The following is a 19,849-nucleotide window of genomic DNA, read 5'->3' as shown; positions in this document are numbered from 1 at the left end:
TTGACCATCTACCTCTTAGATCTTGTTTTGGGGCTTATTTCTACCCTTTTATGAGTTTGTGAAGTTATAATCAAATTTTGTGAGCGTGTTTGGAGTTACACTTCAGATTTCGAACCATTGAGGGTTCCCATGACATAAAGGTTCCGACTTTATGGACATCGGAGATCCATGCTTCTTATATACCTCTTTTATGGATTTTTGAGCCAAAAACCCCAATGCATGAACATCAAGATTGGAAATTTATGTATAAATGGACCTTAGGAGGTCAGATCTATGGTTTTGATGCATTAAGACCCATTAGAATCGAATGAATAGTTTTGTAAAAAGAGGGACTCAATGTGTCACATTGTTTCTCCAAACTCTCTTCTCAAAATGGTCTTTGGTTGAGTGGAAGGAAGACTCAGCTTGTTAGGGGTTTGTTATTGACTTGAAGAACTAAGGACTCGACGAGTTCAAGGCGGGACTCGGCGAGTTCAAGAAAATGTCCCAACCACATGAATACGGAATCGGCGAGTTAAAGGATGAATTCGGCGAGTCATATATTGAACACCTTCATACGGATGAAGATGAACTCAATGAGTTCAAGGATGAACTCGGTGATTCGTTTGAAGAACATCTGATGTGTTGCTGAAGGTGAAATCGTCGTGCTCATGCTAGACTCGACGAGTAGGGACGAGATTATGGCATTTTGTTGATGTGGGGACTTGATGAGTTAGTAGACCAACTCGGTGAGTTTGGTCTACTAGATGATTAACTTTAACCAAAAGTTGAATTTGACTAGGGTTTTGGCATTGATATTGACTTGGACTTGAGTGAACCTTGTAAGGGTTATGAGTACGATTTGATAATATAGAAAGATTGTCATGTAGGGATTAAGGAGTTGAGGAGTGTCGATTTTCATGCCGATGATAGTGCAGACACTACACGACATTGAGCTGAGTTACCTTCTAGTAAAGGTGGGTCTAAGGGACTAAGGCTGACCCACTAGTAGTTGATTATAGTTGAGATGATTGTCTTTGTGATAATTTTCTGGTTTGCTACTACCTGATACGCTCTATGTGACAGTATGATATGCTATAAGTGTTAGTGGTAGTAACAGGGGAAATGTCCCATGATTCTGTCGTTAGGACCGACGGGTAGGTTGGACACCCCAGATATGTCTGACAGCATGATTATGATGTGTTATTATGTGAGAGTGATAGGGGTGAAATAGTCCCTGTGACCGAGTGAGATAGACCACAGGGTAGGCAGGCACCACAGAACGGCCTAACACGGCTAGGTCAACACCCCACAATGGCTTGACATGGGTAGGTTAGTACCCAGAATGGCTTGACATGGGTAGGTCGGGCATGATAGGGGAACTCACTACGATTCATTCTTACAATTTTTAGTTTTTGTTTCAGGTACCTTTTCAACTAAGGGGAAGGAGCCGACAGGGTAGCAGCGCATCGCACACACATGATTTCTGCTTTGAGAACCCTGGGATTGTACTATGACATTTTACTATTTGATGTTATAGTTTTTAAGACTTGTGATTTGTGACATGATGTTTTGAATTGATAGCAACGATGTTTTTCGTAAACTATTTTTATAAGTAATATAATTAAACAAAAAATTTTGGGTCTTGATTTTGGGATGTTACAAGTTGGTATCAGAGCCTTGGTTTGAGGGATTCAGGCACACCTTTGGGGGTGTCTGAAGTCAAATCGTGGTCTTGAAGGATTTTTTACAAGGAAAATAGGTTTCTAATGTTTTAAAATAAGGAGTTTTGAGAAAGAACAAGGTGTGTGATGCGTGCGACTGGCCAAGCTCAAGTAAGTGTTCCCCAAGATACCCATACATGCTATGTTATGATATATGATTTGATTATGAGAACTACATACTAGATTAGGGCTAAAGATCTAGGAAGGATGCCTTACCACCTGGGGAAGGCCAATGTCATGGCCGATGCGCTTAGCTGTAAGGAAGTGCCAATTAGAGATATTTGCGTGAGGATGACCGTGGTGACTCTGTTGTTGGAGGGGATTCGATTATGATAGCCGTATCGTGGGTCAGGTTTCCTCCTTCGATTATGATAGCCAGGATTGTTGACTATACATTATAAGGTGTGGATCCAATATCATGGAGGTGTGCACCAGGTATTGATGGAGGAGGCGCACAAATCCAGGTTTTCTATCCATCCCTGGGCGACGAAGATGTACAGGGATCTTCGTCTTGATTTATTGGTGGCCTTGAATAAAGAGGGACGTAGCATGGTTTGTTTAGAGATGCTTGACTTGCAGGAAGGTCAAGGCCGAGCACCAGAGGCCTCCTAGCAAGCCCCAACCGTTGGATATTTTGTTGAAGAAATGGGAAGATATCACTATCAATTTCATCACGAAGCTTCCCAGGACCGCACGGGGAGTGGAATTGATTTGGGTCATCATGGATCGGTTAACCAAGAGTGCCCATTTCATTCCGATTTAGGAGAGCATTTCGGCCAAAAAGTTGGTCGGCATCTATATTAGAGACGTAGTAGCTCGGCATGGGGTGCCAGTTTTGATGATTTACGATAGAGCCGTGCGCTTCACTTCTATATTTTGGAAGAAGATTCACGCCGACTAGGTACTCGTCTGCACATTAGCACCGCTTTTCACCTGCTAACGGATGGTCAGTGTGAGTGAACCATCCAGACTCTGGAGGATTTGTTGTGGGTGTGTATTTTAGACTTTGGAGGTACTTGGGATACTTACCTTCCTTTGGAAGAGTTTTCATGTAATAGCAACTATCACGCAAGTATCAACTGTCCTCCCTTTGAGATATTGTACGATGGGAAGTGCAAGACCCCAATTGATGGGTTTTGAGCATTCGAACACTCCTATGGTGTACATGCAACCCTAGAAACCTTGGATCTATATTTTCCCTATTATACATGCAAATATAATATTTTCCAAGGTTCTCATCCTAACTAACATACAATGGGGTACTTGTAATTCTAAATTAATTCTTGATCAATACTAATTATATAATATGATTTCATATTACTATATTATAACTTATAAGAAATTAATAAACCATAGACATATTATTCTCAAAAGACTATCCATACATATTGTTCCGGTGAAGTGCAACCCAAATGCATCATGGTACTCTCGAGTCGAGTACATAACAATAATAGTTATGGGCTTAGACATCTAGTCCAATAGTCTCCCACTTAGATAAGTCTAAAACTATTATTCAAGCTTGACTCCAAGATCGCAAGTAGCAATCATAGCACTTAAAGTCGCTGCCGAACACTGACTTAGTCAAATGACGTGTCCATTAGATAAGGGATCATATATTCCTCCATTCTAGAAATCATATGGACTGAGACACATGTTATAATCATTCTCTCTGTCATTTTTTGTTTCCCAGTTTCTGATTTATCACGAATGACTAATTGAACAAATCAAATCAGTCCAGGCTTGTCCAAGCACTTAGGGGTGTCATCATTAAACCATCGAGGGGCCCACATATATCGCTTTTATCCCTCCAAGGGTAAAAGGAATGGATAAACTTAGACACAAATGTTTGCTTATACTTACTCATCAAATTACACACAAGGATATGTTTTATAACAACCACGTTACTGGTTGCGTTTACATATGTCAATGTGCAACTGATGTGCAACTACAACTCGAATCTCATTCCAGGAGCACTCATGAATGTTGTAGCAACTTTTGCTATGTCTAAATACTTTAGACATCTACAAGCCCACTTCATGATAGTCTTGATTCATACCTACTTCCAAAGTATGATCAACCTTGGAGAGTATGGATAACCTAGTTATTCGGGAAGTCAAAACATGCAAAGTGAAACACTAGAATAATCGAATCCAACATGGCCTCGGAACTTATGAATAAATAAAACACCTTTTATTTATCACCATATTGATCACACATTATTCATTGTATAGTGTTTCAAATAATCAACTTAATACTTGAATTAAAAAAATAGTTGTCCCATTCTCCAAGCATGTACACTATGTTTTCTAAACAATAGTTATGCCATACTCCAAGTATGCACACTTTGTTTGTCTATGATCCTTACTTTGTGAAATAGATCCGTTGAACATGATTCCAATGATGCTCATCTCACAATCTCAAATCCTTTTTCTAAATGTAAGAATTCAAAATTCCTGTTGTTTACCGAAATATGTTAGATTCTAAACTTATATTCATTGATCCTTTTGTAATGACTATGCAAAAAATCACAAAGACTTGTCAACAGACATTATAGACAGACTATTCCAATGGAGATCAAGTCCATGGAAACGAAGTCTCAAGTTCAAAGTGCATTCCTTTCAAAATCCTTCTTGCATTAAGTTTTCTAATCTTACATAGATTGAATAACTTCCACGTATGGAGACATTTTCATATTCCCATTTTGACTATCGCTTCTTAACAAGAGTTGCCTCTTTTCAGAATATGTCAATATGGTCATTTCCAAAATTTACACCATACTTCCAGTTGTCCATGAGAAACCAATATTTGGTAACCTGAGATTGTCCTCGACAATTGCTTAATCATTTTAATCATATCCAATTGTAGGCCTTTTCCTTTCATAATGCCCTAGGCATTTGGAAAATTTAGAAAGGATAAATATTATAGCACATGTAATCAATCCTACATCCGAAGCATATGGGACATCATTCATGATGTCTCACATAAAGAAATGATCCTAGACAAGTCTTTTTCTATAATTTTTTTTATTTGCCATGTTTTCATAATTCAACTATGAAGAGGGATGCCATAATCATAATCGAAGGATGATTAAAATCTCAATCTAAGCTTTTAGAATTGAAATGAAGTCTAATTTCCTCTCCCTTAATTATAGCAAAATAACTTTTCCCAATTTAAACTTTTGTTTTCAATAATTAACATTTCTAACTTGCAACACTAATCATAATTATCATGTTCCTACTAACATGATAATTATTAGCATTACATATATGCTCCCACTAGCTTTGACGTGTATCCATAAATCAGCTGGACTTCTAGAAATCAATACTTTGTTGACTTTCTTACCAAAGTTCACATTTTTGATACGAGATGCTTTGATAAGACTTTATCAAAATCATACACCTTTTCTTAGATAGCTCACATATGTGTCTATTTTTTTTAGAACTATGAAAAGGGATGTCGTAATCATATTCTCAATTGCTTGGACCTTTTCTATTTCTCACAAGTCAATGTTAGTGTGACGGTTAACCACTCACGCTCCACTAACGACTTTGAGAATGAAAATATCACAATTTCTATCTACTTAAAATCTACTTAGTGAAAGCTTTTCCTCACCATTATTTTCATGAATTAGAGAGAAACCTTTTGACACTTCGATTTTATTATGTATGTGTTCCTATCCATGTGAATTTTACAAAACCATAATCACAAGACAAGGTTAGTGAAAAATCCAAGCTCATATGGACTAAACTTGTGCAATCTTAACTTCTTGCCACTTAGCAGCACAAGGTCTACCATTGCTTCCAGGTTGTTATGCAAACAATTAGAAACTTGTGAACTCAAATGCATAGTCAACATTAACTGGAATAGGCATAGAAATAAGAATATGTCAAAACGATAGGCTACAAACCTCAAGTCGTGTGCTAGTGATAAACTACATATTTTATTCTTGATTAGTTCTTGAAACTTTTCCAGGAACTTTTAGACCCCCACTGTCCTCTTGACATATTAAACTCTCACGCCAAGAACCATTCTTTGAAAAACAAATATTCAAGAGATAGTGCGGATTCCTCAAGAGTAGAAAACATTTTACTCTACATTTGAAAAGTGTTATAAACCCTCTTTAAGATATGTCACTCAAGTTACAATCTTGGGTATGGCTTTATGAATTGTTTTGGAACAAAGTACGACTCATCTTATTGATTTAACCACTTCAACAATTCATGACTCCTCTTCTTAGCCATAAGAATGCACTAAGATGTCCTTAGAGGATTAATTGTGATATGATTTCATAATCATTAACATGATCATAAAACATGATACTAAAGTACTCTCCCATCTTTTTAGATTTGAGAAACTTTATCTGTCTGCCTAATTTATTTCCTCTCATTCGTTTTGCCATACATTGAAACTTTTCCAATGTTTCAGAATTATACTTAAAGTTGTAAGTATAACCATATTTACTAAACATCAGTAAATCATGATGAATAGTCTTAACAATCTTTGTGGTGGACTTGACTATTTCACGAGAATGTGTACTCGGTACCATAGTCCTTCATTTGACTCACATGTACATGTTAACAAGGAATTAGTCTTAATTTTCCAAAGATGAAAATTCTCATTCATCATACAATACAACTTGCATGATTCCAAGTTTCTGTCCATTTGAAACTTGGGTGATAAGAATCTTTCCTTATTTTGTAAATTTGAACACTACCAGAAATGAAAGAATCAAACTCATACTTCCAATATTGCTAGAAACATACAAACATCAATTTTTCAAAAATGCTATTGCAAGGAGATATATAATAAAACAAAACAAAAAATTTATTTATTTATAAAATGTGGAAATCTTTTTTCCTTACAATGCAACTTTAAATGAAAACTATGCTATTACATATTTCCTAGCAATCTATCATAACTCTTAAGCAGCAACTCAAAAATCCGATCTTCAAACCATGTGATTGAAATCCATTTCACGGCAGATTCATCATACTTTTTTTTTAAGCTTCCTTCCCTTTGCATTATCATGCAAAACATCAAAATGCAACCTAGTCACATCATGTATTAGAATCAACAATTAGGAACTTAACAGAGTTAGATAGTGGACTTACCTGAAGCACAGTCAAAGTTTTTGATTCTACCTTCTCTTATATCTTTCAGGTGGTTAGGGTAGATTCGTAACCAATGACCCTTCTCTTGACAATAAAAACATATAGACTCTTTGGGAATGGTACACGAGACTATCACAGACTTAGCATTTCCCTTTACCTTTTGGTCAACCGAGTTGATCAAGGCCAATCCCTTTACGTTGGGAAGAGAATGCTTTTTTGGACTTCCAATTTTAGCATTCTCAATGTCCATGGAAGTTTGAGAAATAGCCCATCCACCCAAATTTATTTTTCCAGTGCGCTAAAATATTTCTGATTCAGCAACAACAAGCAAATAAGAAAGATCAATAAGGGTCATGTCGTGATCTGTCACATAGTAGTCCTTAATGAACTCACTATATGACTCAAGATATGATTGAAGAACCCAATCAATAGCCAACTTCCTTGGGACAACGACACCCAACATTCTCAACATGTCATTGTGTGACTTCATCTCTAAGACATGATTGCACACATGTCTTCTATCTTTATGCTTCATTGCAAGTAAGGCTTGACTGCTCTTGAAATTTTAAAGTCATTGAGATTGTGGGTCAGGAAGTATAATTGGAGGAGGTAAGGAAGAGAACTATGGTTTCCATGATCCAATGGATGGGTTGCCGATTTCTAAATCCGAAGGGGTCTATATATACTTGTGCGGCTAGGGTTTCAATCAAAACCCTAATAGGATAGTTTAGGCCTTAAGCAGTCAAAACCCTAATTGGATAGCTTAGGCCTTGGATGAAATTTAGATGGGCTCCCACTCAATTTTTGTCCATCTCTTAATTCTAAAGGATTCTAAGCCCAAATCAACTATCACACAATTGACAGTTCCAGTCCCCTTTATTTAATTAATCACTTTTAGCCACAGAATTAATTCTTAATTAATTATTGTCTAATATTAATTAAGCTATATGATTTCTCTTTTAATATATTATTCATATAACATATTAATAAATGATAAGAACCTCTTTATTCATAAATCATCCTATCATGTTGCTTTGGTGAAGGCAACCCAAGAGGACCGTGCACAATCGGGCCAAATACTTACCAAATATAGGTACGGGATTACACACTAATCCAACACGAATCACCCTTCAACTTCTTCTCTTCTTTCGAATCCTCAACTTTCACCTCTTTCTTCTCAAACCTATTCTCCTCATTACCTTTCCCAGAAATCTTCATTACTACATACTTCATTTTCGAACTGAATGGCTTCTTGTAAAACTTTCTCACTTTGTTGTTTGAGTAGAATGCAACAACTTCATCATCTGAATTTACAATAAGACCTTCATCTTCAGAGTCTTCAATTTCAGCAACTTCCTTCTCATTTTCTCTACCACTAACCTTCGAAGCTAGAGCTAAAGGACCACCCAAAATCATCCTTGACTCTTCTTCCATTTCTTTCACTTTGGTTTCATGAGTTTTCAGCTGATTGTAAACATCATTTAAGGTAGAAAACTCGAAGCCATGTTGTGTCTTAATTATCAAGCTTACATTCCTTCATTATCTTCTGATCCCTCTTACAAACACAATGTTGTATTGCATGTTGGTCCTTTTGATTATGTAGCTTGTGAACTTGTAGATCAACTCATTCAGATGATCATAATACATTTCAATTGTTTCTCCGTCTTTCTACTTGAATTCATATATTTCAATCATACATTGTTTCACAGAACTAATTTTGGTTTTCTCACTCCCCTGGTATTTCACTTTCAATGTATTCCAGATCTCTTTGGAAGTTGCACAGGAACGAACATGATTATAGACCATTGCAGGAAGAGCACAATGAAGCTCTCTCATGCATTTCTTCTCGTTCTTCTTCAACCTCTCACTTTGTTCAGTTACGCTTGGAGTTGATGATGATGTACAAATGATTTCAAAAGAAGAAGGTGGAATTACATCATGAGTAATGCATTTCCATAGATCCCCATCTATGTCGTTCAAGTAATCATGCATTCTATCAGCCCATTGATCGTAATATTCTAGAATGAGCATTGGAATCTTTATATATGATCCAAGGAGATGATATGCTATAAGTATTAGTGGGAGTAGGAGGGGAAATGTGATGGGTTTTGAGCATTCTAACACTTCCTAAGTGTACATGCAACCCTAATAACCTTGGATCTATGTTTGTCTAATTATCATGCAAAGTTGAATTCCAAGGTTATATTCCTATCTAGCATACATGGGGAACAATTTTAACTTGAATAGTAGATAGAATAACCTACCTTGTTGTTGTTTGTGTTCCTTGAAACCTTGTGAGCCTAGCACCCCAAGTGTGATGCCTCAAATGCTTCACACAACACCAAATGCTCTTGGAAGAACTTATGAGAGAACACACACTTCTCAAAAATCGACCAAGCCCTCTTGTTTCTTAGTGTAGCCGATTTTGGTGGAGAATATGTTTCTTATATAGTGTTGACACATCTAGGGTTAAACCCTAATGTGTCATGACTCTTCATTTCCATGACCCATGGGTTTGTAACTCCCATGGAGCATCCTATGGGTGGAACCCAACTTGATAATCCATGGAGCCTCTTAGCCCACTATACAAGATATGGATGATTTACATAATCAACCCATATATTTAATTAGTTATCTTTTGATCACATAATTAATTCTAAATTAATTCTTGATCAAACTAATCAAATAATATTATTAATATATTAGAACTTATAATATATTAATAATCTCCAAGTGTTATTTCTCTCATTTAGTCTATCCAATTGCATGGTGCCATGCAACCCAAATGGACCATGCCGGGTCGGGTCAAGTACATACCAGAAATAGTTATGGACTTAGACACCTTATCCAACAAAATGTCCCATGATTCAGTCGTTAGGACCGAAGGGTAGGTCGGACACCCCAGATATGTCTAACAGCATGATCAGAGGGTATGCAGGCACCCCAGAACGGGTGAGATAGTCCATGTGACCGGGTGAGATAGATCAGAGGGTAGGCAGGCACCCCTGAAAGGACTAACACGGGTAGGTCAGCACCCTATAATGGCTTGACATGGGTAGGTCATCACCCATAATGGCTTGACACGGGTTGTTCGGGCACGCTAGAATTGCCCGATAATGTCATGATTGTGTGGTATGTGGCATAACGGGGGAACTCACTAAGATGTGTGTTTACAGTTTTTAGTTTTTATTTCAGATACCTTTTCACCTAAGGGGAAGGAGCCGACAGGGTAGCAGCGCATTGCACACACATGATTTCTGCTTTGAGAACCCTGGGATTGTACTCTGACATTTTACTATTTGATGTTATAGTTTTCGAGACTTGTGATTTGTGACTTGATGTTTTGAAATGATAGCAACGATGTTTTTCGTAAACTATTTTGATAAGTAATATAATTAAACAAAAGAATTTGGGTCTCGGTTTTGGGATGTTACAAGTTGGTATCAGAGCCTTGGTTTGATGGATTCAGGCACACCTTTGGGGGTGTCTAAACTCAAATCGAGGGCTTGAAGGATTTTTTACAAGGAAAATAGGTTGCTAATGTTTAAAAATAAGGAGTTTTGAGAAAGAACAAGGTGTGTGATGTGTGTGACTGGCCACGCTCAAGTAAGTGTTCCCCAAGAAACCCATACATGTTAGGTTATGATATATGATTTGATTATGAGAACTGCATGCTAGATTAGGGATAAGGATCTAGGAAGGATGCCTTACATACTTGTTGTATAACTCTATTAAGCTATATGCTAGGGCTGGTAGTCAGCAATATGGTAGCCTAATTAGGTTATGCTTGGTATGGTTCCTCAATGCATGGTTGATGTTTGCTTTGTGCTTTTGATCACTTAATTAATTCTTCATCAAACTAGATAATTAAATAATACTATTAACATATTAGAACTTATAATATACTAATAAACCACAAGTGTTATTTCTCTCATTTAGTCTATCCAATTGCATGGTGCCATGCAACCCAAATAGACCATGCCAGGTCGGGTCAAGTACATACCAGAAATAGTTATGGACTTAGACACCTTTTCCAATAGTCTCCCACTTAGATAAGTCTAATAACTATAACTGCAAGTATGACTTCAGGAACCGATCAACAATCATATCTCTTTCAAGGTTTCTCGAAATTGAGAAGATGATGATACGCCATTTAAGATAAGTGATCATATAATCCTCTATTCTAGATATCAGCTGGACAAATACATGGAACAATGTCTTACTTTTTTTCCAACAGTTTGTTTCCTGATTTCTTATTTGTTTGACAAAGAACTTAATTGAACTCATCAACTTAGTTCTGATTGGGTCCGGTACATAGGTCAAAACAAAATCATCGAGGGCCCAAATATGAGCTTCTTATCCAAGAAGTAACAGATAAACTTCGACTCATATGTTTGTTCTACCACTCATTGAATTATACACAAAGGCACGTTTTATAACATCGAGTTACCAATGCATATATGTACAATCAATGCATAACCAACTCATAAGTAACAAATCATATCTCTAGGTTTGAAGAATTATATGATATTACGATCTCATGATCACTCTAGATAAATTCCATGAAGTGATTCCAGTGAGCGTGGGTTGAGTCCAATGCTCAGAACTTATGAGCACTCATGATTTTTGTAGCCATGTCCAACAACTTACACCTCTACAACCAATCATGACAGTCTTGATTCATACCTACTTCTGACATATGACCGACTGTGGAGGTTCGAATAATATGATATAACAAACATAATTATTCTGGAAGTCAAAACATGCAAAAGAAATATAGTAAACGATAGACAAGAGATAGCGACACTTTACTCATAAATAAAACACCATTTATTCATCATCTAATGTTAATTACACTTTACAAATTTCGAGGTTATCTAACTACTAAATCTAATATCATACTTCAGCCCTATGCTTCGAGCATGCCGGCAACCCGAATTAGTCCCTTCGTGAGGGGATCTGCTGGATTCTCATTCGATGATACACTCTTTGCCACGAGGAGTCCTTCTTCTATTCGATGTCTGATGAAATGGTATTTTATGTCAATGTGTCTGGATCTCCCATGATCCCTTGGTTCCTTGGCTAAGGCAACAACACTTTCACTATCACAAAAAATTTCCATTGGCTCCTTAATAGCTGGTACAACTCCAAGGTCTCCAATGAAATTCTTCAGCCATATCGCCTCCTTTGCTGCCTCGCTCGCTTCTATATACTCTGATTCGCAAGTTGAAACAGCCACTGTTTCTTGCTTGGAACTCTTCCAAGAAATTGGTCCTCCATTGAAGGTAAAGACCAAGCCTGACTGAGAGCGGAAATTATACCTATCAGTATGAAAGCTAGCATCACTATACCCTACAACTCTCAAGTCATCACTCCCACTGAGGGTAAGGACTCAGTCCTTAGTCCTCCGTAGGTACTTGACGGTATTCTTTACCACAGTCCAGTATGCCTTTCCAATGTTCCCTTGATACCTGCTAACCATGCTCAAGGCAAAGGCTACATTAGGTCAAGTACACGTCATAGCATACCTGATCGATCCTACAGTCGAAACGTAAGGTATTCGACTCATTTCTGCTATCTCAGCCTCAGTACTAACGCTTTGTGGCTTACTCAATCTAACATTACTCTGGATGGGTAATTCTCCTTTCTTGGAGTCCTACATGCCGAATCTCTTCAGCACATAATCCAAGTAGGTACTCTGAATAAGTCAAATTAGTCTTTTACTCCGGACTCTCAAGATCCTTATCCCTACAATATAAGTAGCTTCTCCTAGGACCTTCATAGAGAAACACTTCTTTTGCCAGGACTTGACTTCCTGCAAAGTTGGGATGTTATTTCCTATGTAGCTTATCCCTAGAATATAGGTAGCTTATCCCTAGAATATAGGTAGCTTCTCCCGCTAGCTTTAACATACACACAAGATTCATGTTCACTACTAGAAAAGCCAAACTCTTTGACTTTCTCATCAAAGCAAAGATTCCATCTGCGAGGTGCTTGCTTTAATCCATAAATGGATTTCTCAAGCTTACACACTATATTAGGGTACTCTGTATTGACAAAAGCTTTGGCTGAATCATGTAAACATCCTCAGCTAACTTTCCATTAAGGAAAGCGGTTTTGACATCCATTTTCCATATTCCATAGTCATGAAATGCGACTATGGCTAACAGAACCCTAATAGACTTAATCTTGGCCACTGGAGAAAAGGTCTCATCATAATCCACTCCTAGAGTTTAAGACAAACCCTTTGCAACCAGTTGTGCCTTATAAGTGTGTACATTACCATCCATGTTGGTCTTCTTCTTGAAGATTCATTTGCACCCTACAGTCTTACGACCTGGTACATTCTCAACCAAGTTCCAAACTTGAGTGTCATACATGGAATGTATCTCGTTGTCCGTTGCCTTTTTCCATTTGGCTGACTCAAGGCCTGCCATGGCTTCCACGTACCTGTTAGGTTCATCCAGACCTATCAGTGTCTCATCACTGATAAGTGTATCAACTTCCATAGTAATATGGAATCCATAGTAGTGCTCAGGTGCATTCCTAACCCTTGTGGAACACCTCAGAGGTACATACTTGTCAATTGGATCAACAGGAGTTTCCTCCTCAAGTTGAGTGCTAGGATTGGAAGTTCCTTCACCACTTGACTCTTGAATTTCTTCAAGGTCAACTTGCCTCCCACTGTTTCCTTGGCTTATGAACTCTCTCTCTCTCGAAATACAACCCTCCTTGATACAAAGACCAAATTTTCACTAGGTCTGTAGAAGAGGTAACCAAAAGATTTTCGTGGGTAGCCGATGAAAATACACCTCTCGCTTCGAAGTTCGAGCTTATCACGAGTCTCACATCTCACGAAAGCCTCACATCCCCAAATCTTGATGTGGTCTAGTTTGGGTACTTTACCAGTCCACATCTCATGAGGATTTTTGGCAACTTTCTTTGTAGGGACCAGATTAAGGATATGGGCGGCAGTCTCTAAGGCATACCCCAAAATGAGATTGGCAACAAAGCTCGACTCATTATGGAACAAATCATGTCCAACAAGGTTCGATTACGCCTCCCAGCCACACCATTCAACTGCGGTGTCAACTGTGAGAAAATCCCACATTCCCTAAGATAGTCGAGGAATTCTGAACTAAGATACTCACCACCTCTATCGGATCGAAGCATCTTAATGTTCCTGCCCTATTGATTCTCGACTTCCGGTTTAAACTTTGTAAAAGTTTCGAAAGTCTCTGACTTATGCTTGATTAAGTAGACATATCCATATCTACTGTAATCATTAGTAAAAGTCGAATAATAATGATTAGCATCCCTTGTGGCATGGTTGAAGGGTCCACACACATCTGTGTGTACAAGATCCAACAAACCTTCACCCCTATCTCAAGAACCTATGAAGGGTGACTTTATCATTTTTCCAAGTAAGCATGATTCGCAACTATCATCTGACCTTAGGTCAAATGACTCCAAGACTCCATCCTTTTGCAGTTGGCCTGTGCGTTTCTTGCTTATATGTCTAAGATGAAAATGCCATAATGACGCTTTATCCAAGTTATTATCATTCACATAATCAATACACAATACATCACTTCCTAAGTTATCAACCACAAATACAGTTTCATACACACCATCACAAGGTAATGCTTTAAAATAAAGAACATTATTAAAGAAAGCATTAATCGAACCAACTTCATTATCAAATGAAAAGGTGAAACCTTGTTTATACAATGCATGAAAGGAAATGATATTTCTTTCCATTTCTGGAGAATAACAACATTTATATAGATCTAAATTAAACCCACTACTTAGCAATAAAGTATAAACTCCAATCTTGGTGACAAGTAAAGCTTTCCTATTCCCCATAATTAAGTTTATTCTTCCATGCTCCCCATTCTAACTTCTTCTTAGTCCCTGCAAATCAGAACATATATGAATACCATAACCGATATCAAGGACCCAAGAGTTAGAATGGGGTGAGTTATTAGATAAGATAATGTAAATACATGCATGGTTGGGTTTAACTTTCCCATCATTCACATCTTGCAGGCACTTTGTGCAGTTTAGCTTCCAATGAGACTTCATGGCAATAGAAGCATTCATCCTCTTTTGGTTCAGAAGAAAGAGTGACAAAACCTTTCTTGGTTCCACTTGAAAAAGAGCCATCAAGGGTCCTATCCTAGTTACCCTTCGAAGAGCTCTTTCTCTTCTTCCCTCGACCTTTCCTGATTGCCAAAACTGGGGCGGAGTTTGGAGTAGGAGTGTTAACAACCGACTTACCCTTAAGACCTGTTTCTGTGGTCTTGAGGAGTCCCTGAAGTTTGCTGAATGTGACCTCTTCCTTATTCATGTGATACGTCATGCTAAATTGATCATAGCACGATGGTAAGGAGTGCAAAATGATATCTATTGCAAGCTCCTCAGGGAATTTCACATTAAGCTTCAACAACCGATCCACATATGTTTGCATTTTCTGGATATGGCTCATGACGGACTCTCCATCTTTCATCATGGTTGTTATCATGGAGCAACTGATTTCATGCCTCTCTTGTCATGCACTTTGATGGTATCTTTCCATCGGATCATGGTGCATTTCTAAAGGGTAGAAGTCCTCACATGACTTTTGGAGTTCCGTTGTCATGGTGGCCAACATGACGCATGCCACTTTTGTAGCATCACTTTCATGTGCCTGGAAGTCAGCGATCTCCTAGGGATTTGCAATGGTCTCATCAATCTTAAGCTCCTTATCGAGGATATATTCTTTGCCATCGTAGTGGGTAATCATCCTGATGTTTTTGATGTATTCATTGAAGTTGGATCCATCAAAAGTGACTTTCCCATACAAGTTCATAAGGGTAAAGGAGCCATTAGGATTAGAGCCAGAAGCAGTATTGTTTGAAGACATCTAAAAGAGGAGAACAAGATTAGTGTAGATATTAAGAGTGTCCTTAATAAAACCACCAAATGTAACATTAAGGCTAGGATCCAATGACAATATATTATAACTTAGAAGAGGTATGCCGTAATCCAAGCTATAACATATTTGAAAGGTAGGTGAATGACGATTCACCAATTTCCACCATGAAAAACGAAATATTGATATTAGGTTTTTAATTGGTTCTTAGAAATTCCTAGATTATTTTGAGATTAAATGAACTTTTCAAAGGCATGTTTCAATCTTGAGTGTGCCTTCCAAGTTTTATGACTGGGATACTGAGGATCACAAAACGAGGTGTGAAGTAACCATGCAAATCACTTGGTACCCTTAAAGTTTATCACTTAATTGATGTGCCGGTAAACCACACACACTCCACCGATACTATGATAAACCTTAAGTCACCATTTACCTACCTTGTTAAGTCCAAGTTAGTGTGCCGGTTAACCACACACGCTCCACCAACAACTTAAACAAAGGGTAAAGTGTAATTTTATGGATTAGCACCTTATTCACATTTTTCCTAAAGTATCTAAGATTATGGATTTAATAAAAGCATTTAGTTACTTTATAATATTCATCATACTTTTAATGAGAATTTATAAGTCCTTGTCCTACCCGTTTGGCTAACGACCCTCCACCGATCAAGGAAACAGTGGGTGAGAGTGGACACCCATTAATTTTCCATTTTATAGGAAACAACCTTATACCCCCCCTTATAGACCGGTTTCGTGAATGAGGCGTACTAGCAGTAAGACGACTTGATCTTATACATATATTATTAACTTATAATATTGTAAAGTATAAGGGTTGAATTTTAACTTTTGAAATTCTAAGGTTTGGAATTAAAGTTTTAATCAAGACTTTACTTGTTCCAAAACTTGAGGGCATATTTTGTAAACTTTCAAAACATTTCATTTCTTATAACTTATGAATTAATTGAGTAATAAAAATGAAGACTCTTAATTTTTATAATGTTTGTGTTCTTTTAATGGCTTTAATAAAAGTGTGACTTTTAACTTGAGGACAAGTTATGGATTCCATTAAAACACATTATGATCATGAATTAAACTACCATGAAGGTTACAAGCAATTCCTATGATCATCTAATCTTCTTAAGTTCAAGAACATGATTATGAACACTTTCAAGAATCAAAAATTACACTTAAAAACTTGTAATTTTGATAATTGCTATTGTAAATGGATTAGCATAAACATTACACCGTCTAAAACAAGTTTGCAAGTACCAAAATTGTTAGGGTAATGTTTCTAGAACATTTCCAGCAACAAAAGACGAAAATCAGCTCTTAGGGCCTCATACTTGTCAGGTGCATGAACCTACTCGATGAGTAGGATGAATATACACTTGAACTTATCGAGTCCCCCCATGGACTCGGCAAGTTCACTGATCAGACAACAAACATATTCAATTTTTAACACAATTTTGCATAAATAACAAGCAAACAAGCCTAGGCTCTGATACCACTGATGGGTTTTGGGCATTCTAACACTTCTTAAGTGTATACGCAACCCTAATAACCTTGGATCTATGTGTGTCTAATTATCATGAAAAGTTGAATTCCAAGGTCATATTCCTATCTAGCATACATGGAGCACATTTTTTAACTTGAATGAAAGATAGAATAACTTACCTTGTTGTTGATTATGATCCTTGAAACCCTGTGAGCCTCGCACCCCAAGTGTGATGCCTCAAATGCTTCACACAACACTAAATGAAAAGGAGTAAACTTTGAGAGAATACACATACTTGAAAAATCAGCCTAGCCCTCACCTGTACTTGTATAGTAGATTTTGGTGGAGAATGGGTTCTTTATATAGTGTTGACACATTTAGGGTTACACTATGTAAACCCTAATGTGTCATGAATCTTCATTTCCATGACCCATGGGTTTGTAACTCCCATGGAGCATCCAATGGATTTAAACCAACTTGATAATCCATGGAGCCTCTTAGCCCACTATACAAGTTATGGACGGTTTACATAATCAACCCATATATTTAAATAGTTGTCTTTTGATCACTTAATTAATTCTAAATTAATTCTTGATCAAACTAATTAAATAATACTATTAACATATTAGAACTTATAGAATATTAACAAACCACAAGTGTTATTTCTCTCATTTTGTCTATCAAATTGCATGGTGCCATGTAACCCAAATGGACCATGTCGGGTCTAGTCAAGTACATAACAGAAATAGTTATGGACTTAGACACCCTATCCAACAGAAATTATAGATAAATGTGGAAGGTAGTATGGGCCCATACTATTAGAAGCAGAGGATTCATACTCAAATCAATGAGCGCAAAGATAGAACCAGTAAACTTGGAGAGTGTGTGAGACCTCCCGAGAGTATGTATGACCCTAACGTTTATGTGTTTATTTCAGTATGGAGATTACACGACATTGAGCAGGAGGTTTGGGGTCTGGATTATGATTAGGATTAGGCTCGGGTGGGGAATCCGAGCAGGTTGATGACAGGCTACGCGAGTTCATTGCTTCTGAGATCACGAGAGGTATCCTTGAGGCGACCCCAGTCATTTCCAGGTCGATCAAGGAGGGGATTATTGAGCTGATGGAGGATCGTCTCCGGACATTCAAGAGTGACTTGCCGTTTATCCAGTCGGGTACATGCATATTGTTCTTCAAGGACTTCAGGGGGAGCGGTGTGCCAGACATTCATGGCATGAAGGACCCCATTGCTGCCATGAGATGGACCGTAGACATCGAGTCTTTGAAATAGATGAGCTTCTTCCCGGAGGGGTCAAAGGTTCGATTTTTTGTGGGTTATTTAAGGGATAGAGCTAGGGATTGGTGGGAGTCAGTTGGTGACTCACTAGGAGCCCCAACCATCGAGGCTATAACTTGGCCAAACTTTGTGACAAAGTTCAGGGCTGAGTTTGCGCCAGCTGTGGAGCTTCAACAGCTGACTAGGGTGTTTCTTGACATGATACAGACTACAGAGTCGGTGGCAGAGATCATTTCCAAGTTCCAAGAGAGAGCCTTGTTGGTACCTCAATATGCAGGGGATGAGGAGATGCAGAGGATCCGCTATCATGATATGTTGATGGATGATAATCGGGAGCATGTATTTTACTCAGCCCGCCCGACCCTAGAGTCCATGATTGTAGGGCGAGGGAGAGAAAGATTGACTTAGATCACCTCAGGAAGTGGAAGGAAGAGATGGAGTAGGTTACTAGGGTTTCGACAAAGAAACCCAAGGGATCCGTCACGAGGTCGAATGGCTAGCCGGGCCAGAGCCGCTGTAGGAAATGCGGTAGGCCGCATGAGGGAGACTTGTATAGTGGGATCTTCAAGCTGCTACAAGTGCGAAAAGATGGGGCACTTTGGCAGGGATTGTGTCACACCCCGCTAAGGCGGAAACGCAAGATATGACAGTGATAAAGGTTTCATTGAAAAAGATAAATATACAAAACCATAGCAATATTTAAAAGTTTACAACCCATAGCTTAAACAAAACAAAGTACAAGTTTTCCCAAAATGACATTGTTCAAAATATGACTTCATAAAATAACTTCCACACGATGCAACATGCTCTATGACGATGAATCTTTATATTCACTTACTAATTATTTCCTGAAAAAGCATGTAAAACGAGCGTCAACTATGAAAATAGTTTGTGAGCGTGACACCCAAATTTTTACCAAAATTTTAAACTTTTAAAACCCATATTACATTAAATCAAAACAACTGAAATAGTCATAACATAATCCATCTACTTAATAATCTTATAAAATAAGTGCGGAAGTAATAATAATAGTAAGGTCCCAACAAAAATAACTAGTAGTGATGTCCCGGTGCACCATGTCAAGCCCTAGCCTCTTTAATCTTAACACCTGAAAAGTTATAAGGGAAACCGTAAGCACAAAGCTTAGTGAATTCAAACACAGACATTGTACTAACATTCATATTTACTAATCCTAATCCATTTTCCAATTATAGTTTTATAATAAGGGCAAAGAACGAATCAACGCCAATAAAACAAGAAGGACTTGTAGGTTTGAGCCGCACCGGGAAGATCCCGTATCACTTGGCCCTAATCACCGCACCTCACGAT

The sequence above is a fragment of the Lactuca saligna genome, chromosome 3 (genome assembly GCF_052625555.1).
Source record: "Lactuca saligna cultivar CGN05327 chromosome 3, ASM5262555v1, whole genome shotgun sequence".
In the NCBI taxonomy this organism is placed as follows: Eukaryota; Viridiplantae; Streptophyta; class Magnoliopsida; order Asterales; family Asteraceae; genus Lactuca; species Lactuca saligna.
This window is presented reverse-complemented; position numbering follows the sequence as displayed.